Source organism: Pongo pygmaeus, chromosome 12 (assembly GCF_028885625.2).
Source record: "Pongo pygmaeus isolate AG05252 chromosome 12, NHGRI_mPonPyg2-v2.0_pri, whole genome shotgun sequence".
NCBI lineage: Eukaryota > Metazoa > Chordata > Mammalia > Primates > Hominidae > Pongo > Pongo pygmaeus.
This window is the reverse complement of record NC_072385.2, coordinates 59,699,015-59,718,657: the sequence shown is the minus strand read 5'-3', so window position 1 is coordinate 59,718,657 and position 19,643 is coordinate 59,699,015. Positions and strand designations below refer to the sequence as shown.

At 43.2% G+C, this 19,643-nt stretch overlaps 1 protein-coding gene across 1 annotated transcript in view; it reads right to left on the bottom strand.

The window, feature by feature from the left end:
* The window catches only part of TPRKB (TP53RK binding protein), a 38,932-nt gene extending 19,316 nt beyond the window's left edge, over nucleotides 1–19,616 (bottom strand). The window contains exon 1 of the mRNA XM_054473511.2: nucleotides 19,451–19,616. The gene's annotated coding sequence lies outside the window, so the exon portion shown is untranslated. The remainder of the gene's footprint in view (nucleotides 1–19,450) is intronic.
* Between the last annotated feature and the right edge of the window lie 27 nt (nucleotides 19,617–19,643).

The window sequence follows — 19,643 nt, the reverse complement described above, 5'->3', positions numbered from 1 at the left end:
GAATTGTCCTGCAGCTTGTTCTTGAATGTTCATATCAACTTTACTCATAATAGCCAAAAACTGGAAATAACCAATGCCCAACAATACATTGATAAACACATTGTGGCAAATTCATACAGTGAGATACCACTCAGTAATGAACAGGAATGAACTGCAGATACTTCCAACAATACTTGCAACATGGATGAGTCTTTAAAATGTGCTCAGCAAAATGACAATCTAAAATTAATTACTAGGCGGGGAGCAGTGGCTCAAGCCTGTAATCCCAGCACTTTGGGAGGCTGAGGCGGGAAGATCACCTGAGGTCAGGAGTTCGAGACCAGCCTGGCCAACATGGTGAAACCCTGTCTCTACCAAAAAATACAAAAATTAGCCGGGTGTGGTAGCAGGCATCTGTAATCCCAGCTACTTGGGAGGCTGAGGCAGGAGAATCGCTTCAACTCGGGAGGCAGAGGTTGCAGTGAGCCAAGATCGTGCCACCGCACTCCAGCCTTGGCGACAGAACAAGATTCTGTCTCAAAAAAATAAAATAAAATAAAATAAATTACCATTTCATTTCTACAAAATGCTAGAGATTACAGATTTATTATGGAGTGACTGAAAGCAAATCAGTGGTTGCTTGGGATAGGGAAGTGGGGGACACTGACCGGAAAGGACCCAAAGGGAACATTTAGGGTGAAGCCAATGTTCTATATATTGATGTGGTGTTAGTTACAAGGAAGTATAAATTTGTTACAATTCATCAAATTAGGTGCACTTTAGAAGAGTATATTATATATAATATATACTTAATATATTTAAATATATATATATATATTATATATATATATATATATTTTTTTTTTTTTCTGAAACAGAGTCTTGCTTTATCACCCAGGCTGGAGTGCGGTGGCACGATCTTGGCTCACTGCAACCTCCGCCTCCCAGGTTCAAGCGATTTTCCTGCCTCAGCCTCCCGAGTAGCTGGGATTACAGGTGCACCACCACGCCTGGCTAATTTTTGTATTTTTAGTAGAGACAGGGCTTCACCATGCTGGCAGGCTGGTCTTGAACTCCTGACCTTGTGATCCGCCCATCTTGGCCTCCCAAAGTGCTGGGATTACAGGCGTGAGCCACCATGCCCAGCCTAGAAGAGCATATTTTATAAACTACAAATTATGCCTCAATAAAGTTGATTTGAAAGCAGACATAAAAATTGTTGTCTCATATCAAGCAGAGTCCCATGAATAAAAATAAAATAGTTATCTTGGCCAGGCGTGGTGGCTCATGCCTGTAATCCCAGCACCTCGGGAGGCCCAGGCAGGTGGATCACCTGAGGTCAGGAGTTCAAGATCAGCCTGGCTAACATGGTGAAACCCCGTCTCTACTAAAAATACAAAATTAGCTGGACATGGTGGCACACGCCTGTAATCCCAGCTACTCGGGAGGCTGAGGCAGGAGAATCACTTGAAACCAGGAGGCAAGAGGTTGCAGTGAGCCAGAATTGCACCCTGCACCCCAGCCTGGGTGACAGAGTGAGACTCCATCTCCAAAAAAAAAAAAAAAAAAAAGCTGTCTCAGTTCATAGCAGCTTGTTTCTAACTATTAAAAGCTGGAAACAACCCACAACCCAAATGTTCGAGTGAATGGATAAACAAAGTGTCACACATCCATACAATGACTGCAACTCAGCAATAAAAAGAAGTCAGCTATTGCTATATACAGCAACATGGATGAATCTCAAAATAATTATGCCAAATAAAAGAAGCCAGACATAAAAAGAGTGCATACTATATGATTCCCTTTATGTAAAACTACTCTATGGTGACAGTAGATCAGTGGTCGCTTGAGTAGGGGTTCTAGGATGTAAAGAGAGGATTACAAAGGAGCGTGGGGGAACTGTGGGGTAATAGATGTGTTCTACCTTGATTATGGTAATGGCTTCATGGATGTGTATATGTCATGTGAATCTAATTGTATGCTTATAAAAATATACAGCATATTGCATGTCAATTATCTCTCTAAGGCTGTTTAAGAAACACGAGACACTACATCTTTTTGTTGGAACAGCTAAAATTAAAAAAAACTAACAACAGTAAGTATTGGTGAGGATGTGAGCAACTGGAGCTCTCATAGCTTATTCACAGGGATGCTATGTAATACAGACATTTTGCAAAAGTTTGGCAGTTCCTTATAAAATTAAATATACACTTAACCCACAACAGCAATCCCAGTACAAGGGAAATAAAAACAACTCACCCAAAAATCTCTATGCAAATGTTTATGGCAGCTTTGTTCAAAATTCGAATATTGGTAAATAACCCAAATATCCTTCAACTAGTAGATGGAAAACAAATTGTGGTATATCCACAGCATACTCAGCAACAAAAGGGAATGAACTGTTGATCTACTCAGCAACATGGATGAAGCTCAAAAGCATTATGCTAAATGAAAGAAGCCACATTTGAAAGGCTACATACTCTGTTATTCCATTTATACAACATTCTAGAAAAAGCAAAACTATAGGGACAGAAAATAGGTCAGCATTTGCCAAAGTCTGGGGTTGGTGGGAATGGATTGCTACAAAATGCTATGAGGGAATTTTAGGGGATGATGGAATGGTTGTATATTTTGATTGTGGTGGTAGTGGTGATAGTTATAAAACTATGAGTTTGTCAAAATTTGTATAACTGTACACTAAAAGAGATGAATTTTACTATTTGACTATTTTTTAAGTCATCTCAGAGGTAAAAATGATCCCTTATGGCTTGCAAGGCTTACCATAAAATTAGTTCAAAAGATCTAACTGGTAAGGTATTAGATGAGAGCTTTCAAAACAATATCAACTTTATTCTTCTCTGCAATATATAGACTTGCATAAATATGCATAACTGTTACCATGTGTTAAAATGAATCTAACCTTGGAAGTGTTATCTGAACAAATGGGTCAGGTAAGATACCCAGACTCCAAACACGATCCCCACGTCTTGTGAAAATAACTTCGAAAATGAAACTTGTAATTCTTGATCAATTGTTATGTTGGATGTAACTGACATTTCTATATTCTTAAAAGGTATAAATATTTGTAGGACTTCAATGTCAAATCAGTGAGCGATGTGGTACTTCCAGCTGTCATACACATGGCTGAACGATTAAACACTTAAGACTGTCAGATTTTTAAACAAATATCTGGGTGTCTTAACCTAGGTCCTCTAGAAAGCAGAGCCCAAGGCAAGGATTAAAGCACTGGTATTTTATTTTATTTATTATTTATTTTTATTATACTTTAAGTTCTAGGGTACATGCGCATAACGTGCAGGTTTGTTACATATATAACAACCCAAATGTCCATCAATGATAGACTGGATTAAGAAAATGTGGCACATATACACCACAGAATACTATGCAGCCATAAAAAAGGATGAGTTCATGTCCTTTGAAGGGACATGGATGAAGCTGGAAACCATCATTCTCAGCAAACTATCTCAAGGACAAAATACCAAACACCACATGTTCTCACTCACAGGTGGGAATTGAACAATGAGAACACTTGGACACAAGGCAGGGAACATCATACACGGGGGCCTGTCATGGGGTGGGGGGATGGGGGAGGGATAGCATTAGGAGAAATACCTAATGTAAATGACGAGTTAATGGGTGCAGCACATCAACACGGCACATGTAAGCACTGGTATTTTATTTGGGATATGTAAGAACAGAGAGGTGAGGGCGAGGAAAAAGGTAAGTGAAGCAAGGAACGATGCATAGCAATGTGATGTAATGCATTACCTCACCGCAGGCTTCACAGTGAGCCAGGAAGACACACGGAGTGTTTGCCAAGTGCATTTACTTAGCCAAACACATTTGCCAGACAACCTGTGTGTCTTCTCTGGAAGGCATGCAAGGCAAAACCATGGCTGAGAGGAGTTCACAGGAGGGAGACAGGAGGGGGCGTTTGCCTGCCAGGCTCCCTCCTGTCCTCTGCATTTCACTAATCAAGGCCCTCCAGAGGGAGCTGACTCCTCCATACTTCTGGATCATTGCCTTAAACCTGTCAGCAGAAGCTCAAGGGGTTGATGGGGTTGATGGAATCTGAGACAGTGCTCCAGAATCTGTGTTTCATACAGGATGAGATATAAATGAAACAAATGCTAAATAATGACACAAGGTACCTTGCTGAGAGAGGAATCATCCACCTGGAAGGGTAGGTTGTTTGTGAATAATGTAGGGTGGGAAAGAAGGCTTTACTAAGGAGATGGGCTTAAAGAATGTGAATGATGTGCTCACAGAGGCCACCGGAGAGAAATTATAGCCAGGAGAACAACCTGAAAGACAAAGGATATGGTGGCATAAGTGCATGTAACACAATGTACTCAGGAAATGGCTGGCATCCTGAGATATGGAGTGGAATACAGTACAGGGCTTTGTAAACTCAGCTTGGAGTCAGATCACAGAAAGCCTTGACAAGGAATTGAAAATGGGTTCTGAAGGCCAGAAGCCATTCAAGATTCCCAAAGGGAAAAACACAAATCAGCTTGTTTTCAGGACATAATTCTGGGGCAGTTGCTAGAATTACATCAAAAAGGAGGTTCATACAGGATACTAGAAGGGGCCTCCCTTCCGTAGTAGAAGTGTTTGTGGTGAACAAAAATTAAAATTTCAAAGATGGTAACTGTCAGAATGGAGAAAAATAAAACTTAAATGTGTGCTGCAGGAGGAAAGTAAACAAAAACCAAGCTGACTAACCATCTTATTACAAGGCCACCATGACAAGACTAGAGTGTCTATCATCAACTTTTAGTGCCTCAATGTTAAGTACGGACAAATGAGCAGTAAACATGGTCATCAGGTATTTCAAGAACACTTCTAAGAGCAGAGACAGAGGTATAAACAAATAGGGGACAGGGAAGAAAGAAAAAAAAAGTTGATTCAGGGAACAGAAGAAATGTAGAAATAACTGGCAATAGAGAGATAATGAATTCATTTTCTAATAGCATTTTTTCTGGAAAAAAATGAGCTAGCTCTTGGAAATTAAAATCATAGAGCAGAAAAAATACATATAGCAGAAAATGTAGCTAGCCAACAGAAAGGTAGAAAATAAAGCTGAGAAAATCATCCTAAATTTTAAAAAAAGGCAAAAGGCTAAAAATGGAAAACAAGAAGAAAAAAAAAAAAACTTAGAGGTCCATTCCAGAAAATCCCACATTCAACTAATAAAACTCCCCCCCTCCCGGAAAAAAATGTGATTAAAATCGAAATATCCCAGAACTGAAGCACATAACTTGCCAGATTGAAAAATCTCACTAAGTATTTAGCATTATGAATTAAAAAGCACCCACACTGGCTGGGCTCGGTGACTCACACCTGTGATTTCAGCACTTTAGGAGGCCCAGGCGGATGGATCACTTGAGGTCAGGAGTTTGAGACCAGCCTGGCCAATGTGGTGAAACCCCGTCTCCACCAAAAATACAAAAATTAGTCAGGCGTGGTGGCATGTGCCTGTAGTCCCAGTTACTTGGGAGGTTGAGGCAAGAGAATCGCTTGAACCTGGGAGACGGAGGTTGCAGTGAGCCAAGATGATGCTACTACACTCCAGCCTGGGCGACAGAGTGAGACTGTATCAAAAAAAAAAAAAAAGCACCCACTAAGGCATAACACGAAATTTCAGAACACCTGAGATAAAGATCCTAAAGCTGCCAGAGAGGAAAATTACAGGTCACAAATAAAAGCTCTGCAGTCAGGGTAGCACAGGATTTCAACAGCAGAGATGAAATCTAGAACAACAATGAATAAATGCATTTAAAACTGCTTACCTACAATTTCACGATCAAACTATCAAAGGAGTGAAAGAGTAAAATAAACCCATTTCACTCAGGCAAAGGTCTTGAAAAGTTTATATCCCAATGACCTTCCCTGGGAAGCTGAAAGATATACTCCACCAAACAGGAAAGTAAACCAAAAAGCAGCAGCTATGGGATCCAGGAGACAGGAGAGGAAGAAATGACCAGGGTGAAGGTAAAGAGAAATCCCAGGGCAGAAGCTATGCCTGAGGTCTAGAGAATAACCAAGGTGCAGTGGCTCACGCCTGTAATCCCAGCACTTTGGGAGGCCAAGGCGGGCAGATCACTTGAGGTCAGGAGTTTGAGATCAGCCTGGCCAACATGGTGAAACCCACTCTCTACCAAAAATTAAAAAATTAGCTGGGTGTGGTGGTGCATGCCTGTAATCCTAGCTACTACTCAGGAGGCTGAGGTGGGAGAATCGATTGAACTCAGGAGGCGGAGGCTGCAGTGAGCCAAGATCACACCACTGCACTCAAGCCTGGGCAAGAGTGAGACCTTGTCTTCAAAAAAAAAAAAAGAATAACCAAGGTGCCTGTTCTGGGCTGAGTTGTGTCACTCCAGAAGTCATGTTAAAGTTCTAACCACAGTATCTCAGTATGTGACTGTATTTGGAAATGGGCCTTTAAAGAGGTAAACAAGTAAAAGTGAAGTCACTAGGGTGGGCCCCAATCCAATATGACCAGCGTCCTTTTTCTTTTTTTTTCTCTTAAATTGATGTCCCATTCCAATTAGCATCTTTTTAAGGTAAGGAAATTTAGACACAGAGAGACACAAAGGGAAGACCATGTGAAGACACAGGAAGACGGCCATTTATAAGAAGAGAGGCCTCTGAAGAAACCAACCCTGCCGACACCTTGCTCTTTCCATCTCCAGAATTGTGAGAAAATTAATTTCTCTTATTTAAGCCACCCAGTCTGTGGTACTTTGCTATGGCAGCCCTAGTAAACGAATATAGCACCGAACGCAGAACAGGGGAACTAGGAAAGATTAAGAAAAAAAAAAAAAATTTTGATGTATATACAAGATTACATAATGCTATCAGAGATTTGGGGGATGAATTCATCATCAATCCATAGGAAAAGAGGCAAACAAATGAAGTAAAAGTGAGGGGGGAAAAGTGGTCTGAGAAACACAATCATGGTACACTATGGCTCATGATGAATATTTAGCTATTATAACATGAAGAACTTAGAACGCTGACTTAACCAAAGGTTGAGAAACAACTGTGGTGTGGTGTGGGTGGATATTATGAAAGAGCTAAATTCTTATCTACCATAGGAGGAAATCAACGGGTAATAACACAAATGGAAAAATCAACAAGTGGAGATATAAGCACATTATTTAAATATGGAGGCAAATGCCAATAAATAATGCAAAAATTAAAGTGGCTGCCTTTGGGAAATGATAATCAGGAGTAAGGTGGAAGACCGCCCCTTTTCATGATAATCTCAGTGGAGCTATTTGAATTATAAACAACTCATAGGTGTTTATGAATAATAAAAGAATTTTAAAACCTAAACAGACCACTAAAGACCTTTTTATCATTTTTAAATTGTTTATATATATATATTATTTTGAGACAGAGTCTCACTCTGTGGCCCAAGGTGGAGTGCAGTGGGGTGATCTCAGCTCACTGCAACCTCCGCCTCCCAGGTTCAAGCGATTCTCCTGCCTCCGCCTCCCCAGTGGCTGGGATTATAGGTGAACGCCATCACACCAGCTAATTTTTGTATTTTTAGTAGAGATGGGGTTTTGCCATTTGGGCAGGCTGGTCTCGAACTCCTGAGCTCAGGTGATCTTGGCCTCCCAGAGTGTTGGGATTACAGATGTAAGCCACTGCGTCCAGCCTAAAGAACTTTTTAAACAAAGAGTTGCTGGTCCTCTTAGTCAGACACAGAAAAAGTGTGTTAAATAAATAAGACATGAAACATCTAATGGTGACAAGATTTTTTAACAGGCCATGTTAACTGAAATGAGGAGGACACAGAGGGGACAATAGGGTCAGGAAACTTTTTTGAAGGTGTAGTGTTTATATGATGGCACTTCTGCTGACAGTGTCCTCCTCAGAAGTTGCCTGCCCAGGGACTCTTTAAAACAGACTAGCTGGATTTCCATGTCTGCCCCTGCTTGTTCTTTTTGCCTCGCCGTTGTCTTGCTCCGATTTCTTCCCAAGTGGGCTTTCATGATGTATTCATGATGAGCCTTCATGACATACTCTACAAGACTAGCCTTTTAGCAAGAACTTTTATATCTCTGTTAAATGTGGCAAGCAGAGAAAAACGGTATAGCCATCACTTAGATGAAATATAGCGATGTGGCCAAGCCTATGTTATAAAAATCATGTAGGTTTTACTTATTTTCCTTTAAATTCCTCCAGGCAGGACTGCTTGCATGTAGTCATTTTGGTAGAGGGTAGTCACTAATAAGTGATTAACTTCATATCCTAAACCCCAGGGGCGGCTTGCAAGATTAATGAACTTGTTTTTCTTGTAAAGAACAATGATCCCTGGGTCATGCTGACCTCCTTGATGGCACCCAGAAATTTGACTGGCCAAGGGATGCAAGCAGCTTTGATCATCAGGGATCTCACTTCCCATATACCTACCTTACTCATAAAAGCCACCAGTTACGTGCAAAGGGAGACTGAATTTGAGAATTTGCCTCTCCCACCCTCATGCTTGGGTCAAATTGAATAAACCTTTCTCTGCACTGAAGCACCGATGTGTCAGTATTTGGCTTACTGCACATCAGGTACTTGAACCTAAGTTTTGGGGTTCTGCAACAGATTTTGGCAACCATGCCAGGGCTAGCATGGCAGTAGCCCCCGGCCAGGTTAGGCAAACGAGTGCCCCAGCAGCTGCCCAAGTGTGTTGGTCGGGGGCCCTAAAGTCGCTCTTCTAGGTCAATGTAGGCTGCTGTTTGTACTCTAGAAGTTTAGAGCAGAGAAACATCTCGGACTGCTATCTGGACTTCCGGTTTTGGTTTGAAGGGTAAGTCACTGCGGTGCACACAGCCATATCTCACTCTCTCTGATTGCATTGTGAAGAGGGCCCTTTTGGGGGAGTAATAGAATGGTGGACTATGCCCATTTGCTTGTTTGCTTTCCTGTAGGGAGTTTGGTTTTCTGTTTGTGATTTTGTTTTGTTTTGTTGTTGTTGTTGTTGTTTGGTCTGGGTGCGTGTGTGTGCGTGTGTGTGTGTGTGTGTGTGTGTGTGTGGTGTGTGTTATGTGAAAAGACTGAACATGGCAAATTTGGAATTTATCCCAGAGAGTAGCATCATTGGCTGCATTCTCCAGAATTGGGCCACTTTCAGCTATGAGCCCATGAAGAAAAATAAAATTTTTTTAATTGTAACGCTGCTTGGCCTCAATATGCCTTAGAATTTGGGAAAAAATGGCTGACAAACAGTTCTTTAAGTTATGCTACTATAATACAACTGGAACTATTCTGTAAGAGCAGAGAAAATAGGATGCAATCCTGTATGTCCAGGCTTTTATACTCTTGTATCAGAATGAACCTACTCAAAAGAGGTATAATTTGATGCTGCAAAAGGAAAAACAGCCCAAACCTAAGGTTTTAGACTCCCACCATTAGATGGGGAAGACAGGGTACTGCTTGGTGCTTTGAATCCCCTGAATAATAATCCTGGTCCTCTGTCCCCCAAGTCAGCTATGGCTCCAGCACCTCCACCTCCTTATGGGATTGTCTGGAGCAGGAGGGGAACACTCCCAAACCTGTCCTCCCCATGGAATTAGGACAGGTTGTGGTCTCCCATTCCTGCAACTGACAGGAAACCTAATTTGGCCTGGGACCTGCTGGTCCCTTAGTAGGGCGGTTTCCTCTGTGTCAATTCCCCACTGCGGGACTTGAATGGACAACAGGTTGGCATGATGTGGTTATATTTCCTTTTCCCACTTTGGAGCTGTTCAGGTGGAAAAACGATAATCCCCCCTATCCCAACCCAAGCAAATGGCTGGGCTATTCTTGTCTATATTTCTGACCTACCACCAGACAAGGGCAGATACTCACTTTGTTAAAGTGCTGCTCACAGCAGAAGAAAGGCATGTAGTCACAGAAAAGGCCAGGGAAGAAGCAAACCGGCTCCATCTGGAGGTGGTAAACAATCACCCCTGGCCAATAGACTCAGTCCCTAACGCAGAGACCAGTTGGGATGTAAATGATGGGGCCTTTCCCACTTAGGACACTATGAGAACTGCATCCTTGAAGGTTTGAAGAAAGGGGTTACTCAGGTTAAGAGCCTCAATAAGGTACAGGAAGTACAGCAGCGAGCATATGAGGACCCTTTGTAATTCCTAGAAAGACTCCATCAGACATGTGGAAAGTAGGTTGACGCTAACTAACCCTGAGGCACCAGACAATCAGAGAATGGTCAATGTGACCTTTATCAGCCACAGTGCCCTGATATTCAAAGAAAACTGCAAAAGGTAAATGGGATCCTTGGGTTGCCAATCTCACATTTAGTGGACTTAGCTTTTAAAGTATACTATGCTCAGGATGAGGCTCAGGAAAGTGCAAATTGAAGCAACAAGTAACTCGCTGGCAGCTGTGCTTGACTACCAACCTAGGGGAAAAGGAAGAAATCAAAGAGCGGTTCACGCCCCCTTCAGAAAAAAAAAACAATGTGCCTATTGTAAGAAGGAGGGACACCGGAAAAAGGGCTGTCCCAAATTGACCAAAGCAGCTGGCAAGTGCAGTCTCCCTCAAAATCAGATGAGGAGAGAGAATAATATTTAGATGAAGACTGATGTGTCCCAGGGACTCCCTTAGACTTGGAGCAACCAGTGGCTATATCCCCACAGGATTCCTAGATACAACTGACAGTGGGGAAAAGAATGATTGACTTTTTAGTTGACACAGTGCCACATATTAAGTAATTAACAATTGTGTCTCTCCAACTTTGGGAAAAACCATTACTGTTACATGGATATTGGGAGACACCATTACCCCCTTCTACAATCTTTAGGTTACCATTTAGGAGAGACCAGCCTAGGGCATAGTTTCTTGTACATGCTTAATGCCCAGTGCCCCTCCTGGGCTAGGATTTGCTTGCCAAATTGTATGCTCAACTTGTCTTTCCCCCCAGATGCCTAGATATAATGATTCCTTCTGAACAAGTTTGCAGGTTTCAAATACTCCTGCTCCAACCAGAAAATGAAGAGGTTCAGGACATTCCAGAAGAAATTCTCATGCAGGTAAGGAAAGATGTTTGGGCCCAAGGGAAGCCAGGGAGAGTGGTCACAGCCAAACCCATAAAAATTAAATTAAAAGAGAGACACAGAATATCCATTAAATGAAGTGGCACGAAAGGGTATTCAACCACTCTTGGAAGGCTTTTTTGGCACAAGGACTGATTTGGTCCTGTAATTCTCCCTTTAACATTCCTGTTTTACTGTGGGCAGCAAGCCACCCAGGTGCTGAGGCAAGAGACCGAGGGCACGAGCTGTTCCAGTATAATAAAATATATAAAACAACAAGAGTTATACTAGATCTAAATCATAGACATGATTATATATGAATATCATTAATCATTAGTTTGTAGCAATTACTCTTTATTCCAATATTGTAACAATCCTCGCTCTATAATCATAACCTAGGAAAAACCAGGCCATACAGATAGGAACCAAACGGACATAGTGAGAAGTGACCAGAAGAGAAGAGTGTGAGCCTTCTGTTATGCCCGGACAGGGCCACCAGAGGGCTCCTTGGTCTAGCGGTAATGCCAGCGTCTGGGAAGACGCCCATTGCCAAGCGGACCGTGGTCTAGCGGTAGCATTAGTGTCAAGGAAAAACACCCGCTACTTAGCAGACCGGGAAAGGGAGTCTCCCTTTCCCTGGGGGAGTTTAGAGGAGACTCTACTCCTCCACCTCTTGTGGAGGGCCTGACATCAGTCAGGCCCGCCCGCAGTTATCCAGAGGCCCGACCCTGTCTCCCTGTGATGCTGTGCTTCAGTGGTCACGCTCCTAGTCTGCTTTCAAGTTCCACCCTGTACACCTGGCTCTGCCTTTTAGATAACAGTAGCAAAATTAATGAAAGTACTAAAAGTCTCTGATGTGCAGAAATAATGGCATAAGCTGTCTCTCTCTCGCTCTCCCTCTCTCTGCCTCGGCTGCCAGGCAGGGAAGGGCCCCCCCGTCTAGTGGACACGTGACTCACGTGACCTTATCAATCACTGGAGATGACTCACACTCTTTACCCTGCCCTTTTTGCCTTGTATCCAATAAATAACAGTGCAGCCAGGCATTCGGGGCTACTACTGGTCTCTGCATCTTGGTGGTAGTGGTCCCCCAGGCCCAGCAGTCTTTTATCTCTTTGTCTTGTGTCTTTATTTCTACAATCTCTCGTCTCCACACACAGGGAGAAAAACCCACCGACCCTGTGGGGCTGGTCCCTACATGTTACCATCATGCAAGTCCCATTAAGACAACTACAGTTTCGGCCGGGCATGGTGGCTCACGCCTGTAATCCCAGCACTTTGGGGGGCCGAGGTGGGCAGATCATGAGGTCAGGAGATCAAGACCATCCTGGCTAACATGGTGAAACCCCATCTCTACTAAAAATACAAAAAAATTAGCCAGGCGTGGTGGCAGGCACCTGTAGTCCCAGCTACTCAGGAGGCTGAGGCAGGAGAATGGCTTGAACCCAGGAGGCGGAGCTTGCAGTGAGCCAAAATCGTGCCACTGCACTCCAGGCTGGGTGACAGAGCGAGACTCGTCTCAAAAAAAAAAAAAAAAAGACAACTACAGTTTGTACAAGACTTAGGGCCAGTAATGAAAAGTCTAGGACATACACCCTATGGTAACTAACCCCTATAGCTTGCTGATCACTTTATCAGTGAACTATAAACTAGGTTGGTTTACAGATTTAGACTGCAAAGATGCCTTCTTTTGCATTAGACAAGGAGACACAAGAGATCTTTGAATTTGAATCTCTGAGGCTGGGACACAGGTCAATCAGCAGTACTGTTAGTGTTATCTCAAGGATTTAAAAATTCCCCCACAATCTTTGAGAAATTTTTGGCATGGAACTTAAGGGACCTCTGTCTGACAGAAGGAACGCTTTTACAATATGTGGATGAAATCTTTCTTGCAAGACCTTCAGAGCTTTCCTTGAAAATACCATTCAAATACTGAATTTCCTAGTGGAAACAGGCTACTGGGTTTCCAAAAAGAAAGCCCAGATCTGCCAAAAGATAGTAAAATACTTAGGGTCTGAACTGAATAAGGGGCACAGAAACCTACCCCCAGGCCACCTAGAAGCAATTGCCTGGGTAGCTGTCCCCATTTCCTGTAAACAACTGCAATAGTTTCTAGGAATGATGGGATTCTGTTGAATTTGGATTTTGAATTTTGGACTTATGGTAAAACTCCTTTATGAGGCCCTAAAAGGAAAAAATTCTGAGCCCCTGATCTGGACTTCAGAATGCCAAAATTAAAAGTCAAAGAGGCTAAGCACAGTGGCTCATGCCTGTAATCCCAGCAGTTTGGGAGGCCGAGGCAGTCGGATCACTTGAGGTCAGGAGTTCGAGACCTGCCTGGCCTACACGGCGAAACCCTGTCTCTACTAAAAAATACAAAAATTAGCCGGGCACGCTGGTGGGTGCCTGTAATCCCAGCTACTCGGGAGGTTGAGGCTGGAGAATCCAGGAAGCAGAGGTTGCAGTGAGCTGAGATCGCGCCACTGCACTCCAGCCTGAGTGACAAGAACGAAACTCCATGTCAAAATAAATAAATAAATAAATAAATAAAGTCAAAGAAAAGTTAAAGACTGCCTCTGTGCTGGGCCTTCCAGATTTAAGAAAGCCCTCTAATTTAGTTGTGCACAAAAAACAAGCCATGGGCTTGAGTGTCCTAACTCAAAGCTTGGGGACTGACTGAAGACCGATTGCCTATCTCTCTAAACAGTTTGACCAGGTGGCGAGGGTTGGTCCCCCTGCCTCCGAGCAGTGGCTGCAACTTGCAACCTCTTCTAGGAGGCTGAAAAGCTAACTCTAGCTCAGCTCATCACTGTCCACACACTGCATCACATCTCCCGTCTCTTAGATCAAAAAGGTGGATATTGGCTGACCTCTGAGAGGTCGGGAAAATACCAAGCCATCCATCCTCCTTGACAATCCAGAGGTGAAGTTAAAGGTGTTCTTGGTTCTTAACTCTGCTACCTTAATACCTCCAGAGAAGGAGCTAGGGCCCATACAAAATTGCCTTCCAATTAATGAGCAGGTCTTTCCAAGGCAACCAGACCTGGCAGATCAGCCCCTGCTGCACTCCAAATTAGGACTGTTCACAGATGCAAGCAGCTTCATGGACCATGGACATCATCATGCTGAATTTGAGGTCATTACCTTACAAGGAAGTAAGGAAGCCAAAGCCTTATTGCTAGGCACCTCAGCTCAGTGGGCCAAGGTGCCCTTATGCATGCCTTCCAATTGGGTAAGAAAAAAAATTATGAATATTTACATAGACTCCCAATATGTTTTCTTGGTGGCACATGCCCACAGAGCTATGTAGAGAGGGTCTTTTGACTAGCAAAAATAAAGAAATCAAATATACTTCTGATATTTTGGCCTTATTAGAATCTGTAAAAGGCCGGGCATGGTGGCTCATGCCTATAATCCCAGCACTTTGGGAGGCTGAGGCGGGTGAATCACCTGAGGTCAGGAGTTCAAGACCAGCCTGGCCAACATGGTGAAACCTCGTCTCTACTAAAAAATACAAAAATTAGCCAGGCACGGTGACACATGCCTGTAGTCCCAGCTACTCGGGAGGCTGAGGCAGGAGAATCACTTGAATCCGGGAGGCAGAAGTGGCAGTGAGCCAAGATTGTGCCACTGCACTCTAGCCTGAGTGACAGAGTGAGACTCTATCTCAAAAAAAAAAAAAAATCAGTAAATGCCCCCTCTAATAGTGGCTATCATCCACCGTCCCAGCCATCAAAAAGGAGACTCCCGAATAGTCAAAGGAAATCAACTTGCCGACCTGGCAGCCAAGCAAGCCACAAAAACATTGGACTCTGAGGCCTTCTTAGCCCCACTAATACCTCACACCGATCTGACCAAGTTCCAACCTTGCTATACCAAAGGAGATTTAAAGTGAGCCAAGGAATGGGGATTCACATTCCGGCCCTGGCCCATCCAGGCTGGAAATGTAATCCAGAAGGTATCGTATTGGTTCCCAGTGCCCTCCTTAAAGATATAGTGAGTCAGTTTCATCAAAGCATCCATTACAGAAAAGATGCAACCCTTCAATGGCATGTGAGTTGATTGGCCCCGACATGCAACGGGTCATTCAAAATGTGATCCATCAATGCATGCTTTGTGCCCAAACTGCCCTAAAACTGGACCCCACCCCTGTTCAAGGGTACAACATTCAGGAGACTCTCCATGCAAGGACTGGCAAGTTAATTTCACCACAATGCCACGGGCGCCTGGAGGCTACAGGGCATCTTTTTGTACAAAAAACTTCTTTTTGTTTTTTGTAGACACATTTACAGGATGGGTAGAGGCATACCCTATCCGAACAGAAAGGGAGCTGAAGTGGCCCACACTATACTAAAGAGATAATTCCCCAGTATGAACTCCCTTTGACAATTCAGAGTGACCATGGTGCAGTGTTCATCTCTCAGGTAGTACAGGAAGTGTCTCAAGTCCTAGACATTGAATGGAAACTTCATGCAGCACAGCCACAGCCCACCGGAAAGACTAAAAAACTGAATCAAACTATTTAAAGAACAATTAGGCCAGGTGTGGTGGCTTACGCCTGTAATCCCAGCACTTTGGGAGGCCAGGAGGCAGGCGGATTATTTGAGCCCAGGAGTTCGAGACCAGCCTGGCCAACACGGCAAACCCCGTCTCTACTAAAAATACAAAAAATTAGCTGGACGTGGAGGCGCATGCCCTTAGTCCCAGCTGCTTGGGAGGCTGAGGCACACGAATTGCTTGAACCCAGGAGGTAGAGGTTGCAGTGAGCCGCCATCATGCCACTCCTCTCCAGCCTGGGCAACAGGGTGAGACTGTCTCAAAAAAAAAAAAAAAAAAAAAAAACTGCTACTAAAGTGTGCCAGGAAACTAATCTAACTTGGGACAAAGTACTACCTTCTCTCCTGCTGAGAATTTGGGTCATTCCCTGAAAGAGGCTCTAGTTGAGCCCTTTAGAAATTATGTATAAGAGACCTTTCCTAGCCACCTTGGGGCTAGATCAGGCTATAAAATCTTAGAAAGGGAAGGAGCTACTAGACATTATTTAAAATTGCTAAATGAAATACCGACTTCTGTTCATGAGTTTGCTTCTTCCCCACGGACAGGCCACTTCACCTCTTCTAGGCTAGAGACCAAGTCCTACTTAAAACCTGGAGGGAGACTGGACTGGATCACCAACTAGCCCCTCAAAGGGTAAGACCCTATGAGGTCCTTCTGACCACGCATTCATCAGTTGGGCAGGAGTTAAACCGTGGGTACATTATACCTGGATAAAAATTGCCCCCCCTCAGCCCGACCTATCAGGTTAATAGACCTGAAAGGACATGTGAACCAACTAAAAACCTGAAGCTGCCTTTTAAGAAAACATCCACAGATAAGTAAAGCCTTCTTGCTAAGCACCACAGTACTATATGGCTTACGGTGTCTGCTGAAACCAATCTTTTCCTACAATGGGCACATTATGCAGATAGCCTACAGAAGCTCGTAGGGTTTGAGGGCTGATACCTATCTCTAGCACTTTGGTATTACCTTGGTGGGTCTTGCTCTTACAAGGAAACAACTGAGTACAGTAACAAACTTTTATGAAAAACTATTCCAAAGAAAATCAGGTCTCTGGTGTGCTAAAACGAGGAAATGTAAGGCTATGGCCTGGCATTAATATAACCCTTCACAACCCAGGTCACAGAAAATCTTTTACTATAAATCAGAATGTTCAACAAACTTTTGAATACACTCCTCCTCCTCTCCTGAAGGAATTTCCCTTGGCAGCCCCCCAAATTTTGGCTATTAATAGCCACTATACTGAGGAAGGTTTTTATCAAGCTTGGGATGATTATCTTTGACTGTGCTCCCCTACCCTTATCCTGCCACCGGCCACATAAATCAAATTGCCCCTTTATGTTGGGAACAAAAAAAAAAACAGCATTCTTATGATAACTGGCCAAATATCACTAAGAATATGGGCTGGATGCTCCCCCCACCAATGTGAACATACTCCAGGGCTGCAACAAACTGACTGGTTTGCTACCGATTGGACACAGGCCAGGAACTCAATGGCTAGCTTCATATGGAGTGCAATGGCTACTGGGACTAATCTTTGGCCCTGATTACCTATTGGCTGGATAGGACAATATGCTCTGGGATTCCCACAGGTCCAGGGCAATTTGGCAAAAACCAACGGACAACCTGGAAATTTCCCAAATGTGTTGCACCAATGGACCAAGTCAGTTTTCCACTGATATGACCATCCCCTCTCTATTTTTGTTCCCCAAGTTAGTTTAAAAAATGTTATCTGACATGTTGAGATCCTAACAAATTATACCCAGCATGTGCTGAAGGATGCATTCAAAGGCATCTCTTTAGTCACCTCTCAGATGACTATGAGGAAAAAAGCAGTTTTGTAGAACCACATGGCCCTTGATGTCTTCACAGCTGCACAAGGAGAACTTGTGCCATAATGAAAACTGAATGCTATGTGTACATTCCAGACAATTCAGGAAACATCACCCTGGCCCTTCAAGATATGTACAAACCGATGCGGTGTCCAACCTCACGATGTCACTAAACCAATGATTATCTTAATACTTCCGGTCAGTACTCTCTTGGTGGAAAAAATTACTGGTAATTCTAGCTATGACTATAGGAACAGGAATACTCCTTGGCTGTGGATTATACTGCTGTGGCACTATGTATGTGGGACTGCAAGATCACCCTTCTGAAGCTCCTGACACCCTGTTCAACAATGTTACAACAAAATTGCCTAAGTCCCGGGACATGTAAATATTTTCAACTGCAGGTAAATAAATTCCATTCCTCAGCCCCCTAGGAATGCTCCTTGCCAGTGGGAAGTAGTTAGACTGAGTCAACACCCCAACTCAAGATTGAGGAAAGGAACAGTGTCAGTGGGGATACTGTAACCCAGCCTATACTATAAAAATCATCAGGTGTTTATTTTACTTATTTTTCTTTCTCTGTCCTTAGCTTCCTCCAGGCAGGATTGCTTGCACGTAGTCATTTTGGTAGAGGGTAGTCACTAACAAGTGATTAACTTTATATCCTAACCCCCCAGGGGCTGCTTGCAAGATTAATGTACTTGTTTTTCTTTTAAAGAACAATGATCCTTAGGTCATACTGACCTCCTTGATGGCATCCAGAAGTTTGACTGGCCAAGGGACACGAGCAGCTTTGATCATCAGGGAAAGCCCCCAATTACATGCAAAGGAAGGTCATATTTGAGAATCTGCTTCTCCCACCCTCATACTTTGGCCAAATTGAATAAACCTTTCCAAGCATTAATATGTCAGTGTTTGGCTTACTGTGCACCGGGTACATGAACCTAACTTTTGGGGTTCTACAACAGCAACCTGACTGAGCTAATCAGGTACAGCCAAGAACAGCTGAGCTACAGTAGCTCCTTAAGATTAGGGTCGAGATGTTGCTCATAGATGAGAGAAGAGAAAATAACTATCATATGCAGCATCAGACATTCAATGATACAAATCCTCAAAATCAGATGCTTTAAAAAATGAAGCCAATGGCTGGGCATGGTGGCTCATGCCTGTAATCCCAGCACTTTGGGAGGCCAAGGCAGGAGGATCGCTTGAGCTCAGGAGTTCAAGACCAACCTGGGCAACAAAGTGAGACCTTATCTCTACCAAAAATTTAAAAATAAATAAATTAATTAATTAATAAAAATAATTTAAAAATGAAGCCAGGTTGCTCAAGTATTCATCAAGTATTTACTGAGGGTTACTATGTGTTATGATGATGAGACACTTCTTTGATCCATCAAAGGTTTCTGGCTTCCTCTGCAACTAAAAATAATTACCCTCCCCAATGATCGGTCTGTGTGTTCCACAGGTATAGTAGCAGAAGAAACAACTTGGAAAAAGTGAAGGTAGGCCAGGCACAGTGGCTCATGGCTATAATCCCAACACTTTGGGAGGCTGAGGTGAGTGGATTCGCTTGAGCTAAGGAGTTTGAGACCAGCCTGGGCAACATGGCAAAACCCGGTCTCTATAAAAAAAAAATAACAAAAAATTGGCCAGGCATTGTAGTCCACACCTGTAGTCCCAGCTACTAGGAAGGCTGAGGTGGGAGGATCACTTGAGCCAGGAGGCAGAGGTTGCAGTGAGCCTAGATGGCACCACTGCACTCCAGCCTGGGTGACAGAGCAAGACCCTGTTTCAAAAAAAAAAGGTAAACCACAACTCCACTTAAGAGGAGAGGCAAATGGAGAAAGATCCCAGGAGGTTATATTCAACAACGGAGCAATAACACAGTAGTCTTGCCAGATATCCACAGCCTTTAAATGGACATATTCTACTCTGTTCATCACCTTTATAAAAGTTTTCAAGTTTTCTGGATAGTTCTACCCAGTTGATGGCAATTACCCTGCCAGGTAAATTACTCACTATAATTGAATAAACCAGCAATCTGGTTTAGCAGTCAGTCTCTCTTGCTCAATTGACAATCCCTAAAAGTTCATCCATTCCTGTGTGAGACGGTATATCTGACAATTCAGTCAAAGGAAGTTGGTCAAATCCCACAACTGACTGCCAAAGAAAGTAATATCTAATCACAAAAATACCACAATTAATTACAGGT